Raw genomic sequence first — 18,939 nt, 5'->3', positions numbered from 1 at the left:
CCAGATGTCTTCTACATTCAGAACCTCAAGAAGAAGCCCAGTGAGAGTTTTCGCGAGTATACTACTCGTTGGAGGTCAGAAGCGGCCAACGTCAGGCCAGCATTGGACGAGGAACAGATGAACAAGTTCTTTGTTAGAGCACAGGATCCGCAGTATTATGAAAGGTTGATGGTTATTGAAAACCATAAGTTCTCTGATATCATCAAACTTGGTGAAATGATCGAAGAAGGCATCAAGAGCGGGATAGTAACGAACTTTGGGGCGTTGCAGGCCACTAATAAAGCATTGCAGTCAGGGGGTGTATCTAAGAAGAAGGACGTGGGAGCAGTATTGGTCGCCTAAGGACCCAAAACTCCATTCGTATACCGAACCTCTCCACATACATATCAAGCACCTCAACCTACATATCAACCCTCCCCCCCCCCCCCCCGGATACTCCCAACCAGCCACTACCTATCATACCTATAATTCCCAGCCATCTCACTTTCAGTCACCTCAACTCGTCAAAATTACCCAAGACCGCGTCTTATTTTTGACCGCAGACCACCCAAACAATACACTGCCATTGCTGAACCCATCGACCAGCTATACGAAAGATTGAAGGCTACTGGTACGTCACTCCCATCCCTGCTCTGGCCACAGAGAACTCATCCCAATGGGTTTACCTGAATAAAACTTATGCATACCATTCTGGTACGAAAGGGCATGCCATTGACGAATGCCGCACATTGAAGGACAAAATCTAGACTTTGATTGACAACAAGATCATCCAGGCAAAGAAGGCTACACCTAATGTCTGCAATAACCCCCTCCTAGATCACATGGGTGAAGGTTTCAATGTGATATAGAGGGATGAATAATGGGATCCGAAGGGAGAGGTTGAGGTAACTGCATCAATCCCATTAAAAGTTAAGGTAGGACCCCCTGCAGTTGCACCTATTCCATTTGAGGTTAAAGTAGCCACACCATTTACAGTGAGAGTATCAACTACACCGCTTTTCAGCACCGAGGCTGTACCATGGGATTATGTGGCCGAAGCTAGAAGAAAAGGAAAAACCAGGATGGGGGAATCTGGTGCTGCACAAGAGATGACTAGGACTAGAAGGGTCTATACACCCGAGCATTTGGGAGAGTCCAGTAAATAGGCCTCTAACATACCTCCCATTATTGAAACAGGTCCAGATGACCTCTGGAGGAAAGTGCAAGCAAGGGAGTATTCAGTCATCGATCATCTAAATAAGACTCCTGCTCAGATATCTATCATGTCGTTGCTACAGAATTTAGAAGCACACAGGAACGCTCTGATGAAAGTATTGAACGAAGCATAGGTTCCCAATAACATCACAAGCGGAGAAATGGCTAACATGGTAGGACAGGCATTGGAAAGTCACAAAATCACTTTCCACGAGGGTGATTTTCCGCCTGAGGGTTTGAATCACAATAGGGCGCTGCATATCACAGTGCAATGCGAAGACTACTTTATTACCAAGGTCCTGATTGATGGAGGATCCAGTCTCAATATTTGCCTATTAACAATACTGAATAGGTTGGGCAAAGGCCTATACGAGATACGAGAAAGGACCATGAACGTAAAGGAATTTGATGGGTCCCAAAAGGCAACCATCGGGGAAATTAATCTCTGTCTGCAAATGGGGCCTACATGGTTTGATGTCGAGTTTTAGGTGCTGGACATATCTGCATCCTACAATTTGCTGTTGGGACGACCATGGATACACGCCGTTGGGGCTGTGGCATCAACTTTGCATCAGGCAATAAAATTTGAGTTGAACCATCAGGAGGTGATTATCCACGGAGACGGGAGCAACCCCATTTGTACCCGTCAGACTATTCCGATGGTTGAGAATATGAGAAAGGTAGGCAGAGAAACTTATCATCACATCAAGTGGGTCAATGCAATCGACAAAGATAAGTGGTGGGATGACAAGATAGCAAGCATGATGAATTGGGTATGGTATGAGCCTGGAAAGGGTCTTGGTAAAAACCTTCAAGGCATCACAAAGCCAATACAGCCAAAGTACTATTGTACCACTTTTGGGCTGGGGTATCAATACACCTGGCAAGAATACAATGACTGGTCACCCCCATGGAGAGGTCCGTACTATCCATTGGAGCAACCTATATTGCACTTGAGTCAGACTTTCTAACAGGCCGGCATCATATGGGGATCAGAGAAGGAAGAGGCACTGGCAGCCATAAGGAAGTTGTTCTTGGAGGATGAGGACATGGACTGTTGTGTAATTGTTGAGGAGGAGGAAGGCCCTACCATCCGAGCTGTGGAGAGAGGATCATTCCTCAAGATTTGGACTGTCAGACCATCCAGGGCCCGACGAGTCCCGAGGTAGCAAGGATGAACAACATTAATTTGTTTATTTTTTAAGAAAATGATTTCCCTCTTTGGCATTTTGTCTTAAATAATATTTCCAATGTTCCGAAAACGTTGTTTAATTTATTGAAATTCACTTTTATGCTTCAATGAATCAATATTTATTATTACCGTTTTTCTCTCATATCTTTATCTATACAGCATTACCAATTCTTGTCTCGATGAACCAACAACTGTGACATGTAATGAAACGACGCAACAAAAGGATAGTGATTCGGAAGAAGAAGATGTCATACCCGAGGAAATTGTCATAGAAGTAGAAGACTTTGAGAAAAAGCCCAAGTCCAATTTGGACGAAACAGAAATAATCAACTTGGGAGACTCTGAAACTGTCAAGGAAACTCGTATCAGCATCCACCTGTCGCCATAAAAAAAAAGAAGAGTACACACAGTTCTTGAAAGAGTATGAGGACATCTTTGCATGGTCATACGATGATATGGCCGGGTTAAGTACATCCATTATGGCTCACAAGTTGCCCAAAAACCCAGCATGTCCACCAGTAAAATAGAAACTCAGGAAGTTCAAGCCTGACATGAGTCTGAAAATCAAGGAGTAGGTTACTAAGAAAATCAAGGCCAAGGCCTCAGGGTGGTTGAATACCCAACTTGGCTAGCCAACATCGTGCCAGTTTCAAAGAAGTACGGGAAGGTCAGGGTCTGTGTTGATTATCAAGATCTCAACAGAGCCAGCTCAAACGATGATTTCCTGCTTCCAAACATACACACCCTAATCAACAATTGTTTCAAGCATGAACTCCAGTCGTTTGCGGATTGTTTTGCCGGTTACCATCAGATCTGGATGGACGAAGAGGACGCTGAGAAAATGGCTTTCATTACACCATGGGGAGTATACTGTTGTAAGATGATGCCATTCGGTCTAAAGAATGCTGGGGCCACCTACATGAGGGCTATGACTACCATTTTTCATGACATGATACATAAGGCGATCGAAGTGTGTGTGGATGACATCATCATCAAATCCAAGAAAGCCACAGATCATATAACCGATTTGAGGAAGTTTTTTGACAGACTGCAGAGATACAACCTGAAACTAAACCACGCAAAATGTGCATTCGGGGTTCCTGCCGGAAAGTTACTTGGGTTCATTGTCAGCTGTCGAGGGATAGAATTGGACCCGTTAAAAGTCAAAGCCATCTAGAAGCTACCGCCACTGAAGAGTAAGAAAGATGTAATGAGTTTTCTAGGACGGCTAAACTATATCAGCCGCTTCATAGCTCAGTCTATAGTTATATGTGAGCCAATTTTCAAGATGTTAAAGAAGGACGCTGCAACCAGTTGGATTGAAGATTGTCAAAAGGCTTTCGACAAGATCAAGGAGTACTTATCAACACCACCAGTCTTGGTCCCGCCAGAGCTAGGTAGACCCTTTCTACTCTACCTTGCAGTGCTACATGGAGCCTTTGGATGCATTCTGGGGCAGCACGACGAGACAGAGAGAAAGGAACAAGCTATGTATTACCTGAGTAAAAAGTTCACTCCATATGAAGCGAGGTACTCTCTATTGGAACGTACCTGCTGCGCTCTGACCTGGATAGCTCAGAAGCTGAGGCATTACTTATGTGCCTACACAACGTACCTCATATCAAGAAACCCATGCCCACTGGCAAGCTGCTAAGTGGCAAATCTTATTGAGCGAGTTTGACATTGTTTATGTGACTCAGAAAGTAGTCAAGGGACAGGCACTGGCAGATCCTCTTTCTGAGAACCCCGTGGAAGGAGAATATGAACCCTTGAAAATGTATTTTCCTGATGAAGAGGTGCTATTCATAGGAGAAGATATTGCTGAGTCCTACGACGGTTGGAGAATGTTCTTTAACGGAGCGGCAAATTTCAAGGGAGTCGGCATTGGAGCTGTTTTGGTATCAGAAACTGGCCAACATTATCCGGTATCTGCTAAACTCAGATTTCCCTGCACCTACAACATGGCAGAGATGAAGCCTGCATACTAGGGCTCGACATGGTCATCGACATGAATGTTGAGGAGCTGCTGGTAATCGGTGATTCAGATTTGCTTGTGCACCAGGTACAAGGAGAATGGGACACCAAAAATTCCAAGATATTGCCATATCTGCACCATGTGCAGGAATTGAGAAAGAGGTTCATGAAGACAGAGTTTCGGCATGTTCCCAGGATTCAGAACAAGTTTGCCGATGCATTGGCCACCTTGTCATCCATGATACAGCATCCCGACAAGAACTTCATCGATCCCATCTCAGTAAGGATCCACAGTTAACCGGCATATTGTGCCCATGTTTAAGAAAAATAGACGGGAAGCCTTGGTTTAACGATATCAAAGAATATTTGGCAAAAGGAGAATATCCGGAGCATGCAAGTCAAACTCAAAAACGTACGCTTCGGAGGTTGTCCAATAATTTCTTCCGTAGCGGAGGAACCTTGTACAGAAGAACTCCTGATTTGGGATTGCTAAGGTGTGTCGATGCAAAAGAAGCTTTTAAGCTAATTGAGGAGATACATGTTGGAACCTACAGCCCGCATATGACTGGCTTTGTCTTGGCCAAGAACATACTTAGAGCCGATTATTTTTGGATGACCATGGAGACAGATTGCGTCCAGTATGTCGAAAATGCTACCAATGTCAAGTACATGCCGATATGATAAAAGTGCAGCCAAATGAGCTCAATGCAACCAGCTCGTCTTGGCCATTCGTCACCTGGGGAATGGATGTCATTGGTCCAATCGAGCCCACTGCCTCAAATAGGCATCGGTTCATCTTGATAGCTATTGATTACTTCACCAAATGGGTCGAAGCAACATCCTACAAGGCAGTAACTAAGAAGGTCATAGCATATTTTGTCTACGGCCAGATTGTTTGCCGGATTAGAGTTCCAGAATCAATCATCACCGACAATGTTTCCAATCTCAACAGTGATCTGATGAAGACCATGTGTGAGACTTTCAAAATCAAGCACAAGAATTCCACACCCTATAGACCTCAGATGAACGGAACTGTAGAAGCTGCTAACAAGAATATTAAGAAGATACTGAGAAAGATGGTAGAAAAGCACAAACAATGGCACGAGAAGCTGCCATTCACGTTATTGGGATATCGTACCATAGTCCGCAGATCAACCGGGGCAACTCTCTACTTACTGGTTTATGGTACTGAAGTTGTTATTCCCGCTGAAGTGGAGATCCCTTCTCTGAGAATCATACAAGAAGCTGAGCTCAGCAACCTGGAATGGATAAGGAGCCGTTATGAGCAGCTAGCCCTCATAGACGGGAAAAGGATGAATGCAGTGTGTCATGGGCAACTCTATCAGAATAGAATGTTGAAGAAGATCTTTCCGCATCAGGACGAAGCCAAAGGGAAATGCTCTCCCAATTGGCAAGGCCCTTACATGGTTCATAGAGTATTGATAGGAGGAGCCCTCATACTTGCAGAAATGGATGGAGAAGTCTAGCCAAAACCGATCAACTCAGATGCAGTCAAGCGATACTATGTGTAACTATTTATATTTTCACAAAATGATGTAAATTGAACTACGCTCGACCTGATTCCCATTTAAGAGGGGATACGTAGGCAGCCCTGTGGGTTCGGTCATAATTCAGTAAAAATCCTATTTTTCCCCACAACCAGAAACTGGGGCAGAATTTTGAGGAGGACCCTCAAAATTCTAAAGTAATTTCAGCCGATCGCAGCATGTGTAGCAGTCAGACGTGTCCATCTAACAGGGGCAGAATTTTGAGGACCCTCAAAATTCTATAGCTTGAGAGGTTGCGATGTCTCGGATCGTGTCACAGTCACTGGTTCATCTAACCAATTTCTGAAATAATATATTTCTATTAAGTCTTTGAAACTATGCATGCTTGCTTGTAAAATGACTCCGTTTAGACAATGCTACCCCCAAAGATTTGATCAGGACCTGCGGACCAAGCAAAGCAAGCCAAGCAAACAAACGGAGGCACAAACCGACCTCCCCCCTTTATAGAACTCACGATTTTTCTTTGGATGCAAGAGCGAAGAATATACATGCCTCCAAGTCACAATCTTTATAACAACTGTGATGCTGAAATCTATTACCAGCTAAGAAAACCCTGCTATCACCTGCTATTTATTCTATTTTGCATGGGACTAAGCCCTGTCCCAAATCATGCATGAGGCTAAGCCCTGCCTCCATATCTGCATAAGGCTAAGCACTGCCTTCCATTTGCATAGGACTAAGCCCTGTCCCGAATCTTGCATGAGACTAAGCTATGTCTCCATCTTCATGAGGCTAAGCCCTGCTTCCATATCTGCATGAGGCTAAGCCCTGCCTCCGTTTTTGCATAGGGCTAAACACTGCCTTTCATTTGCATGGGACTAAGCCCTGTCCCGAATCTTGCATGAGACTAAGCTCTGTCTCCATCTGCATGAGGCTAAGCCCTGTCTCCATTTTGCATGAGGCTAAGCCCTGCCTCCATTTTGCATAAGGCTAAGCGTTGCCTTCCATTTGCATGGGACTAAGCCCTGTCTCGAATCTTGCATGAGACTAAGCTCTGTCTCCATCTACATGAGGCTATGCCACTCCATAACTTCATGAGGCTAAGCCCTGCCTCCATTTTTGCATAAGGCTAAGCAATGCCTTCCATTTGCATGGGACTAAGCTATGTCCCGAATCTTGCATGAGACTAAGCTCTGTCTCCATCTGCATGTGGCTAAGCCTTGCCTCTATATCTGCATGAGGCTAAGCCCTGCCTCCGTTTTGCATAAGGCTAAGCTCTGCCTTCCATCTGCATAGGACTAAGCCCTGTCCCGAATCTTGCATGAGGCTAAGCTCTGCGTCCTATTTGCATAATGCCAATCATCACCTTTATTTGCCGAGACTAAGCACTGACTATCTATTTGCTCCTCTTTCGGGCTAAGCTCTGCCCTCAACCTCACAAGACTAAGCCTTGTCTTGTTGATTTTTGCATCATATTATTGCATCTTACGGGCTGAAATATCGTCAACTTGTCCAAAGGCGTCATAGTCCGTAGGCATCATACTCATAGTCTGAAGACACCATGCCATGGCCTGAGGATCTCTCAAATTTGCATATTATTATTCAAAGGCGTCATGGTTCGGAGGCACCATTTTCATGGCTCGATAACATCATTTCATGGCCTGCGAATCCCTCATTGAACAATTCATGGCCCAGGATATCATGGTCTAAGGACGTCATCCTCAACCGTCCGAAGACAACTTTCATGGTCTGAAGGGAAACTTCATCATGTTTAAATTTCCGCACAAATATATGCTCGTAGTATCTCTTTATTTGCAGGTGACCTGATAAGCAACCGCTACCCCAACAGGAGCAATCCCGCTCCGATCCCTTCAAACTATCTCAAACCTGAACTCTCACCACAACCATTCTTCACCTATTCTCCGTTCTTGTGATGACTTCATCGGTATATTCTGCCGATGAATTCGGAACTACACATGGCCTTATTCCTGTAAAACCAGGGATATATAGGCAGATCAAAGACCAGAGTCCGGCCTCTATTTTTCAAAAGCATCCCATTCGGTCAAAATTGGCCATTATTTCTTTACCCGAAAACTCTTTCATCCTTCCCGGGTAAAGAAGGGCAGCTGTTGATACCTAATTTTTCCCTATAATACTTTTTAAGTGCATATATAACTTCAAAACTATGCATTAACATCAATTGATATTTTTCCATAATTTTTACATTTTTAAACTAATGCATTCCAGAATTTTATTTATGTAAATAATTACAAAATTGTACCACAAACGATCTTACAACATTTCATGATCCAATTTTTGCTATTTATACTCATATTCGGTTCAAAATATATCACAAATGGTCAGATTTACACTTTTTGGTTACAATTGCAATAACTTTGCAATAATAGTCCATGTGTACATTATTGCACTATTTTACCAGTAAATGGTTTATTGTATTTTTAAAATATTGAGTAATTATTTTAAAACGTTTCTACGCATGAAAATTACTTTTATAATCAGCTAATTATTTTATAAAATATTTTTTTATAAATTGTTTGGGCATTTAATAAATAGCCCCTTTTATTTCAGACCTGACCTCTTTAAAACCAGCCCAAACCCCTTTTTAAAATTAGCCCAAACCCCTTTTGGCCCAATCTGCCTACCCCCGACCCACTAGCCCGTTCAATCATGTCCGTTGATCATTTTGATCAACGGTCCATGATTATCCTTACCTTAATTAACCCCCCTAAAGTACCCAAACCCGTCTCATTCTTTCCCTCACCCGCCGTCATCATCTCCCTCGTCTCAAACTCTCCCTCAACCTAACCCTAACCCTAAAACGTCGTCACTGGCGTGAACCCCTCCTATGGTGAAGCACAGTAATATCACAATAAAATCTCAGCAACACAAATAACGTCCCAAATAAATCAAGTAACAATAGGAAATCAGTAAGTAAGCGTAAAGAATACCATAACTCAATTACCAGTAGAATCAGGAAAATTAAGGACAAGTGCACAACATCACCCTTTGTGCTTTTATTCTCGTCCTCACCATGAAAATCAGTATAATTGGCACGGCAGCACCTTTCCTGCTTTTACCTCACATAATCACTCATATAAAGGCACGGAATTGTACGTCGTGCAACACGGCATCACCCTTCGTGCTTTACACTCTTCCTCGCAAAAATCAATGCACGACATCATCCTTCGTGCTTTAACTCTCTTCCTCACCCAAACAACAATCACAAACAATAGGGCAAGGAAATGAATGATATTTTGCAATAAGAATCCCAGCAAAGGAACAATAATTCAACAACAAGTCCCGGCAAGGGACAACCTCAAAACAACAACAACAATATCCCAGCAAGGGACTCGATATAATGATTCTTTTCTCTTCTTTCACCTTTGTTTCACAATTCACTTCACAACTAGATCCAATGCTCCAAAAGGTTGCAATTACCGCTCGTACTTTCACAATTCGTTATACAACTTGAGCCAATGCTCCTCAATAATCAAACATCACAATTACTTCCCCGAACCTTGCTCAACAAATAAAAATCCTCACCAAGATATAAATAATACGACGAAGTCATAAAAATCACATTAAGAGACTCACGGGCATGCTAGACACAAATGTATAGGTACTTGTCACATCCCTATACGTCGTACTCCACAATTACCCCATAGCAAATAGGACTCGACACCTAATCCTGCAAGCTAAGGTTAGACCAAACACTTACCTCGATGCCACGAACACAATTCACGTTTAAATTATACATTTACCCCTCGATTCCACCACCAATTCGCTCGTATCTAGTCACAAGTTACTTAATTACATCAATAAACGCTAAATGAATCAATTCAAAGCATGAAAATGAATTTTCCAAAGTTTCACCCAAAAAGTCAAAAATTGCCCCCCGGGCCCACATGGTCAAAACCCGAGGTTCAAATCAATACCAAGTCACCCACTCCCCCACGAACCCAAATATATAATTTATTTTGAAATCGGACCTCAAACCGAGGTCCAAATCCCCAATTTTTGAAAATCTAGGCTCTACCCAAAACACCCAATTTCCCCATGAAAATTATTGATTTTAAGTTAAAATCATGTTAAAAGATGTTAATGATTGAAGGAAACTAGTTAAAAATGACTTACCATTGATTTGGAGGAAGAGTTGTTCTTGAAAAATTGCCCTAGGGAGTTTGTGTTTTGAAAAGATGTGAAAATGGGTTAAAATTCATCTAAGTATAGAAGTTGCAGGTTGCAGATCTGAGAAATGCGAACAGGGGTTCACAATTGCGAACCACGACCTCTGCTATCTTGGGAATTGCGAAACAGGACTCGCATTTGCGAACCCTTCAAGAATTTTGAGACTTTCGCATTTGCAAAACAAGTGTCGCATTTGCGATACATCAGCCTTCGAGCCATCATCGCATTTGCGAGAGGCTGTTCGCAAATGCGAAGTCGCATTTGCGATGATGAAGTCGCATTTGCGACTCAGGCTGCCAGTCCACTTCTTTCACATTTGCGATGGTTTGTTGCATTTGGGAGCCAGGCTTCGCATTTGCGAAGCCTGCAAACCTGATACACCAGCTGAGAAATCTGCAATTTTTCGAAGTCCGAAATGTATCCCGTGGCCTATCCAAAACTCACCCGAGTCCTCGGGGCTCCAAACCAAACATGCACACTACCTCAAAAACATCCTACGGACTTATTCGTGTAATCAAATCACTAAAATAACATCACGAACATCGAATTAAACCTCATGATCAATGAAATTTCTCAAAACTTCTTTAAACATCAAAATTTGCATTTAAGGTCCGAATCACGTCAAATGGATTCCGTTTCTTACCAAACTTTACCGACAACACATATAAATCATATTGAACCTGTATCGGGCTCCGAAACGATAATACGGGCCCGATACCACTGGTCTCACATAACATTTCACTTTCAAAATTTTTTATATTTTTCATAAAACAATTAGTTTCAAAAATTCATTTCTCGGGCTTGGGACCTGGGAATTCGATTCCGGGTATACGCCCAGGTCCCATATTTTCCTACGGACCCTCCGGGACCGTCAAATCACGGGTCCGTGTCCGTTTATCCAAAACGTTGACCGAAGTTAAATTAATTCATTTTATAGTCAAAATTTATCATTTTTCACAGATTTTCACATATAGGCTTTCCGGCTACGCGCCCGACTGCGCACGCCAATTGAGGTGATGCTAAAAGAGGTTTTTAAGGCCTCGGAATGCAGAATTCCTTTTAAAAACAAGTGATGACCTTTTGGGTCATCACAGGATGTTTCCCCCTTCGTCGTGTCACTTGCCATGTTGAAGCCTTTCAAGACTCGAGATGCTGGTATGATTTGACTGAGTAATCCCAGCTGCTCCACGACCTTTGACTTGATTATATTTGCCGAACTACCTGGATCCACGAGAACACATTTAACCTGAACTTTATTTAAAATGATAGAAATTACCAGAGCATCATTGTGAGGATGAGATAAGGTCTTGATGTCTTCTTTGCTGAATGTAAGGCCATCCTCGGGCATGTAGTCCCGAGTCTGTTTCTCCCTTGTGATGGATACTTTGGTACATTTGAATATAGGTCCTTCTGGGACGTCGACTCCACCAATGATCATGTGAATGACATACTGAGGTTCTTCAGGTTCATTTTTCCTATTTGCATCTCTCTCTCGGAAATAGCTCTTGGCACGGTCATTGAGAAATTCATGAAGATGCCCCTCGTTGAAAATCCGGGCTACCTCCTCTCTAAGCTGCCTGCAATCCTCGGTCCTATGCCCATGAGTACCATGATATTTGGACATCAAGTTGGAGTTCCTCTGAGAAGGATTGGTCTGCATAGGCTTGGGCCATCTAGTGTCTCTAAATTTGCCAATGGCTGAGACGATACCCGAGGTATCAATGTTGAAGTTGTACTCCGATAATCGGGGTGCCTATGCCGGTCCCAAGTGCCCATCAAACCCGGTTTTGCTCATGAGTCCCCGGGAACTTTGACCTCGATCATTTCTTCGATCGTTTCGAGGTATGTTACGCCTTGAATTGTTCCTTCGATCCTCGACGTATGGCTGATAACTTTCCTTATTCGGCCTTGACCCCCTGTCTGCACTTCCTGACCCCTTTGGTAGTAACCTGCTTGGATAAACTGAGACCAACGGGGCTCCCAACTGGTCATCCTCGACCCTAACTTTTTATTGGTACCTATTATGCACATCCGCCCATGTCACGGCGGGATACTCGATTAAGGTTCTATTTTAGATGCTTCGAAGCCATCGAACTTCGTTCATTTAGTCCATTAGTGAAGGCTTGTACAACCCAGTCATTAGAGACCGGCGGTAACTCCATCCGTTCTGACTGCAAGCGAGAGACAAATTCCCTCAGCATCTCATTCTCCCTTTGCTTTATTTTAAATACATCGGACTTCCTTATTGAGGCTTTTTTGGCACCAGGATGTGCCTTTAAAAATGAGTCTGCCAACATGGCAAACAAATCAATAGAGTTCGGGGGTAAGTTATGGTACCAAATCATGGCACCCATAGACAGAGTTTCCCCAAACTTTTTTAGCTAAACGGACTCAATCTCATCGTCTTCCAAATCATTTCCTTTTATACCACAAGTATACATGGTGATGTGCTCGTTTGGATCAGTGCTCCCGTTGTATTTTGGGATGTCTGGCATCAGAAACTTCTTCGGGATGGGATTTGGAGCCGCACTTTGGGGAATTGGTTTTTGCACGAACTTCTTCGAGTCCAGTCCTTTCAAAATCGGAGGTGCTCTTGGTATTTGGTCGACCCTCGAGTTGTATGTTTCCACCTTTTTGTCATTGTCCTCAATTCTTTTTTCTCCTGATTCGATCCTCTTCGTGAGTTCCTCGAGCATTCTCATGACGGCGGGGTCAATTCCTGAGCCGTTGTTACTTGATATCTCCGGGGTTGGCTCAACACGATGAGCGGTTTCTGGCTCAGCCACGCTCGGAGTCTTTTGCTGGCTCTGTAACTGGGCGATAGCAACTTGTTGTGCTTGCAACATCTCAAAAATTACTTGTAGACTAACTTCTCTTTCTCCTTGAGCCTGTGTCCTTTGAGCGTCATGTTGATCCCCTCCGCGTACACTTCCTTCGACATCAATTTCCAAATCGACGTTCACGGCAATGTGTGAACCAACGTCGACGGGGTTTGGCACTGGTGCTACCCCAGGGTTTAGCGGTGGCACACCGGTCTATGCAGTCGTTGCATTGTTTTCTCCATGAGATCCGAGACCACCGTTTCCATGCACAGGTGTGTTTGCTGAGCTAGACATATCTTAGCCTGAAATCAAAGAATCTTTGACAAGAAAAAGTGTGAAGAATAACGTGTGTTATCTGAAAACTAGCACTAAAATAATCACTATTATCTTTAGCCCCCACGGTGGGCGCCAAACTGTTTACCTCAAAAAATACGAGTAATAATTAAAGGTGATTTGTGGTTTTAAAGATATGTGATTTATTCCAATACAAGTGAATATACAAGTAATATTAGGTTTAAATAAGAAAAATTGATGAATCAAACCAGCGTTGTTAGAGTGACGGGGACCTCGAGCTTGATTGACTCGGGAGCCTCGAGGTGAGTTGAGAGCCAATAAAGTAAAAACAATAAAGTTGCAGAACAATTGTGGAGCACGATATACGAGAAAAGCAGAGTAGAATATTCTATTGCACTGAATGAGATAATCCTTACAAATGATTGGGGTCCCCTTTATATAGGGGGAAAATCCCAAATCTGGTAGATTCCCAATTATGGTCAAGAATGGTACAGTTGTATAACAACCTAGTACGGACTCGTACTATTTTGTACAAATCTTTTCCTATAATTTATACCCTGACCCATGTGTCCTTGAGAAATTCCCGCTCATTCTTGAGTGTCATCGAAATTATACTTTCCTCATGGCAGATTATGGCGGGTCTCCGATTTGCCTCTCGAGGTGCACACATCCCGGCAAGGGTATGATCAAGTCTCCGATTCTTACTCCGAGCTTCCGAAATCGAGCTCTCCGATTTAGACCGTATACAAATACATATTAAGAATTCATTTAGAATGCAAATAAAACTGAAAAGGTCTGATAAAGAGAAAATAAATAATATAGAATAGGGGACGGTCAAAATTAACCCTAACATATACATGTATTGCAGCTGGGGGGACGGTCAAAATTAGCCCTAACATTTACTATTGAATATGTTTACCTTTTTGTTATTTTATTAGAATGTAAGTTTATATTTTTGTACAAAGTTTAATATAGAGTTGTGTTTGATTGAAGGACAAAGCTGTCACTCTGTTTTTTATGGGCATTTTCGTAACCCAAACCTTAACTTTAGAGGCTTTCCACTTATAATATAGTACTAGTTTCGCAACGCGTGCGTTGCACGTGTATGTCCAGCCATGTAATACATGATTTTATAAATAGTATTAATATTATTAAAAATGTATTTTAGTTAATAATTATACATAAAAGAATAAGATATATATGTGAACTGTCGAATAGTTTTTACTTATCTTTAATTTGTAACTATTATCTCTTTTTCCTACTTCATCATTTCTAACAAGTGATTGTTACTAACATTCAAACTACATTTGAAAACTATGAGACTATATTAGTCAAAAGTATCAAGTAATAGAGTATAAAAATAATTCCTAAATTCCTATAAGGAATTACCAAATAGCGTTATCGGTAAATATCTCCGCCTCTTTTAAGGATAAACCATTTGGGCTCTCTCTCTTAGAATCTCTCTCTAAGATGAACTCTCAACCCTTTGAAAACCAAAACACTATCCCTCCAAAATCACCTGAAATAGTTCATCACAATCCGTCGTAAAATGATTTCGAAAAGTTTCCCTCCATCACTTAAACAAATTGTTGGAGTCAAATCGAATGGATTTTGATCCTACAATAGAACAGGAAGATATAGTCTACACAACAAACTCAATGGAAGAGAAGGAGTTTGTGCATGATCCAGAAGATAGCACAAGAGGTTTTATAAAAATTTTCCTCTCCACGGAAGATAGACAACATATCTATGAACCATGGAAATATTCTATCATAATCAAACTAGTAGGAAAACGTATGCTACATCATTATCTAAAGAGAAAAATTCATGATCTATGGAATCCAATGGAAGATTTCTCACTAATTGATCTTGGAGAAGACTATTATATCATCTAATTCAAAAAGAAGAAAAATATGGACAAAGCTATCCATCAAGGTCCGTGGTTCATAAATGGCCATTTTCTGTCCATCTCCAGATGGAAACCAAACTTTGTGGCTAAAAATAAAAAATTAACTACCTCCGCTGTATGGATTAGGCTTCCTCAATTGCCAATAGAATTTTACGATGGTAAAATCCTAGAAAAAATTGGAAATGCAATAGGACGCCTACTGAAAATAGACACATGCACATCAACAACCCTAAGAGGTCGATATGCAAGGATTTGTGTTGAAATTCCTCTAGAAATCTCAGTCCAACCCTACCTATTTGTTGGACACCACAAGCAATACATTCATTATGAAGGGGAAGATTTTCTTTGCAAAAATTGTGGTCGATTTGGTCACACAATGAGACAGTGCAACTATATCAAGAAATAAAGTAATGATCCTCACCATGCAGGACAAGAACATCAACCTACAGATACAAAGGAAGATACTGAAGCACAATGGATAACTGTTTCATTCAATAAGAGAAGAAATCAAGGTAGAAAAATTCCATCTCAACCTGTCAACACCCAAGCAAAAGGCAGTAATGGTCCAGGTATATCGGTTAAATTGTTCAATGCTAATACAGGTAAGTATTTGGATACTCAAATGCTTCAATATAAATCTAAAGATCATCCCACTTCTAATCTGCCCTCAAAAGCTAATACTCAACTAATCATTACTAAAGATCAAACCACTAGTCTAGCCAAAAACAACTTCTTAGATAATAAGCAAATGGTTTCTCCAAAAATTACTATGGCTAATACTAATTTTCTTTGTAATAATAAATTTATTCAATTAAGTGATGACTTGGCCTTTGGAGAAAATGACACTTGTATGAGTGACTCCAACGTGGTATCAAATGATTCTAACATTTTAGATACAAATAATGCCATGCAAAATAGTGCCTTAGCGGACACTACTTACCCTCCTAATAATCATACCCCTACTACCCTAATCCCCCCTCTCAAAGCAAAAATCTTTCTAAAATCTAGTGTTATCCGATGGATCTCAACAAAATCCTTCCTTAAGATTTGGCAAATTCATCATCCCACCACATGTTGGCCAAATGGCAATGGAAGAAGAAAAGGGAAGCCAAATGGCCACACCCTTAGAAAACCAAAAAGAAGCAATCAATAGTCCTATATATCAAGACATTGAGCAACTAAAAGACACAAAATTGGAATGCTCAATCATTGATTCTTCCACCAATCCGCCGCCTCCCCTCCATTAACATTGTCCTCACGCCTACTCTTAGTTCATTAAATACTCCTTATGCTATCCAAAACGCCAAGGATTCCTTTATCCCTACGAAGGAGGAACCGTCTAATTCAAATTCTACGCCAACACAGACCTTTCAACATGGAAAACATTCCACCCCTTCACCCTCAGGAACACCCTCAGATAATTTATGCCCAACTCCCTCAAACGCAAGACTATCATCCTACCAGTTGGATGGAGCTAGGCCTCATGGGCTATGCAATATCCTTCACGGTCCTAATCAACGGTCAAGAAGCAATAGTAATCCTCCACAACACCCAATATCTAGCAAAACTCATAACGGAAGGAATGAGATTAGCCATGGATAACTATCTAAATCAAGTTCGGCTAAACAACATCATTCATCCAATGGCACCATCATTAAACCCTCAAATGGCTCAGGTAATGAGAGAGAAATGGAGCATGCCACTCCAGTTCAATCCCATAAACCCTCAAAATGCTCCCGTGGACCTTCCCTTCTTCCCCTCGGAGATGTACACCCATCTCAATCCAATCTTTCTTCCTTGGGACATCAACCCGGGGAACCAGGAGATTCCAAACCCATCGGTACCCCCTCCAGTATCTCCACAACATCACGAGGAAGACCCAATACCCGGTACAGTAGAAGCAAAAATGGAGGAAGACGATGTCCCCCTAAACCTTAACTTAGGGCAAGTCCTAGAACTCTCTCAAACCTAGACGGAATAAAAAAAATTCTCTTCACGGAGAGGCACGAGAAGAGGCATGTGCTCAGCTACACGTTAGCCTTATACAAGTGCTCGATGTACATCCGTCCACCACACGATCCAACAATGGGCAACAAAGCATTGATCCTAGTACCTTCGATGAGAAGAAACCATGTCCTTTTGGGAGGGGGGGGGGAGGGGTAAGGGAGAATGGAGAGAGGGCAAATCCAGTAATTAATCTATCAATAAACCGTCCTACAAATTTTATAATTTGGAATATAAGGGGAGGGAACAATGAAAACTTCAGGAGAAATTTTAGGGAAATGATTGATACCCATAGGCCCTTCATGGTAACACTGTTGGAAACAACAATGGTTAACCATACAACCTTGCTTAATGACTTTGGGTTCACGGAGATGATTGAAGTTCCTTCGGAGGGTCAGTCAAGAGGCATGGTTATGATTTGGAATGATGAATTAATCAATGTTCAAAATGCAGTACGTAGGAACCAGGAAATCCATGCAACCATAGAGGTACTTCCTATAGGTAAACCTTGTCTTTTTTACTTCTATATAAAGGGCCTTGGCTTGTAGGAGGTGACTTTAATGATATTCTAGCCGCTAGTGAAAATTCAGTGGTAAACCTATTAAGGATAGTAGAGCTAGGTGCATATGGTCAAAAATCAATAAGTGTAACTTGCTCGATCTAGGCTTTAAAGGTAGTAAATACACTTGGACAAACAACAGGCATAATAAAAAGGTCTTATAATGGAAAGATTAGATAAAGTTTTTGGAAATGAGGAGTGGATTGAACTCTTCCCTAAAAGCTCAATAATCCACCTGCCTAGAACCCACTCTGACCATAACCCTATTCTTATAGAATTGATTCCTAAAAATAGGTCTCTTCATAAAATATCTTTTAGACTAGAGACTTCCGGGTGTAAACATCCAGAATTCCAGACTGTAGTGAAAAATAATTGGTATGGTAGTGACTACTTCAAAGCCAGCCTTAACTTTGCGGAAAAATTAAAACCCTGGAAAAACAACACCTTTGTTAATATTATGGAAAGGAAGAGGAAATTACTAGCTAGACTCCAAGGTATCCAAACATACAATAGTTATACTACTAGTACTTTTCTTCGTAAGTTAGAATTAGATCTTAAAAATGAAAACAATGGCATTCTAAAAATCGAGGAAGATTATTGGAAACTAAGGTCCAGAGTCTTGTGGCTAAATGAAGGAGACACAAATACAAAATTCTTCCATGTCTCAGCCACCAATAGGAAAAGAAGAAACAAAATTAATTTCTTCAAAGATGATGCTGGTAATTGGATTAAGATCATAATCTGATTATGTCTCATGTCATAATTATTTTACCTCTACTTTTACAACTTCTCACTCACAAACTAGCAGGGCTAACCCCCTAAATCATCATTTTAATTGTAATAAAATCAACCTAGGCAATCTAGACACCCCCTTCTAGACTCTGAAATTAAAAGAGTTTTTTTTTTTCATTCAAACCATTTAAATCTCCTGGTCTGTATGGTCTACATCCTTTTTTCTTCCAAAAATATTGGAATCACATAGATCAACCAGTTTGTAACCTTGGTCATGACATTTTCAATAACCAAGAAATCCCTTCTGAAATTAACAAAACCTTTCTCTGCCTTATTCCTAAAATCCACAATGCCAACAACATTAAAAACTTCAGTCCTATTGGTTTATGCAATACTATCTACAAGCTAATTACTAAGATCCTTGTAAACCGTCTTAAACCATTCCTCGATCAATTGATCAGTCCATATCAGGATAGCTTCATGAAAAATAGAAGAGCGTCTGATAATGCCATCATCATCAAGGAACTGGTTTCTAAATTTAA

The 18,939-nt window shown here is 41.4% G+C and overlaps 1 pseudogene; it reads right to left on the bottom strand.

Moving 5' to 3' along the window:
* LOC109236594 overlaps positions 1-13,863 on the bottom strand; it is a 29,721-nt pseudogene extending 15,858 nt beyond the window's left edge.
* Between the last annotated feature and the right edge of the window lie 5,076 nt (positions 13,864-18,939).

Source organism: Nicotiana attenuata, unplaced genomic scaffold (assembly GCF_001879085.1).
Source record: "Nicotiana attenuata strain UT unplaced genomic scaffold, NIATTr2, whole genome shotgun sequence".
NCBI classification, from domain to species: Eukaryota; Viridiplantae; Streptophyta; class Magnoliopsida; order Solanales; family Solanaceae; genus Nicotiana; species Nicotiana attenuata.
This window is presented reverse-complemented; position numbering and strand designations above follow the sequence as displayed.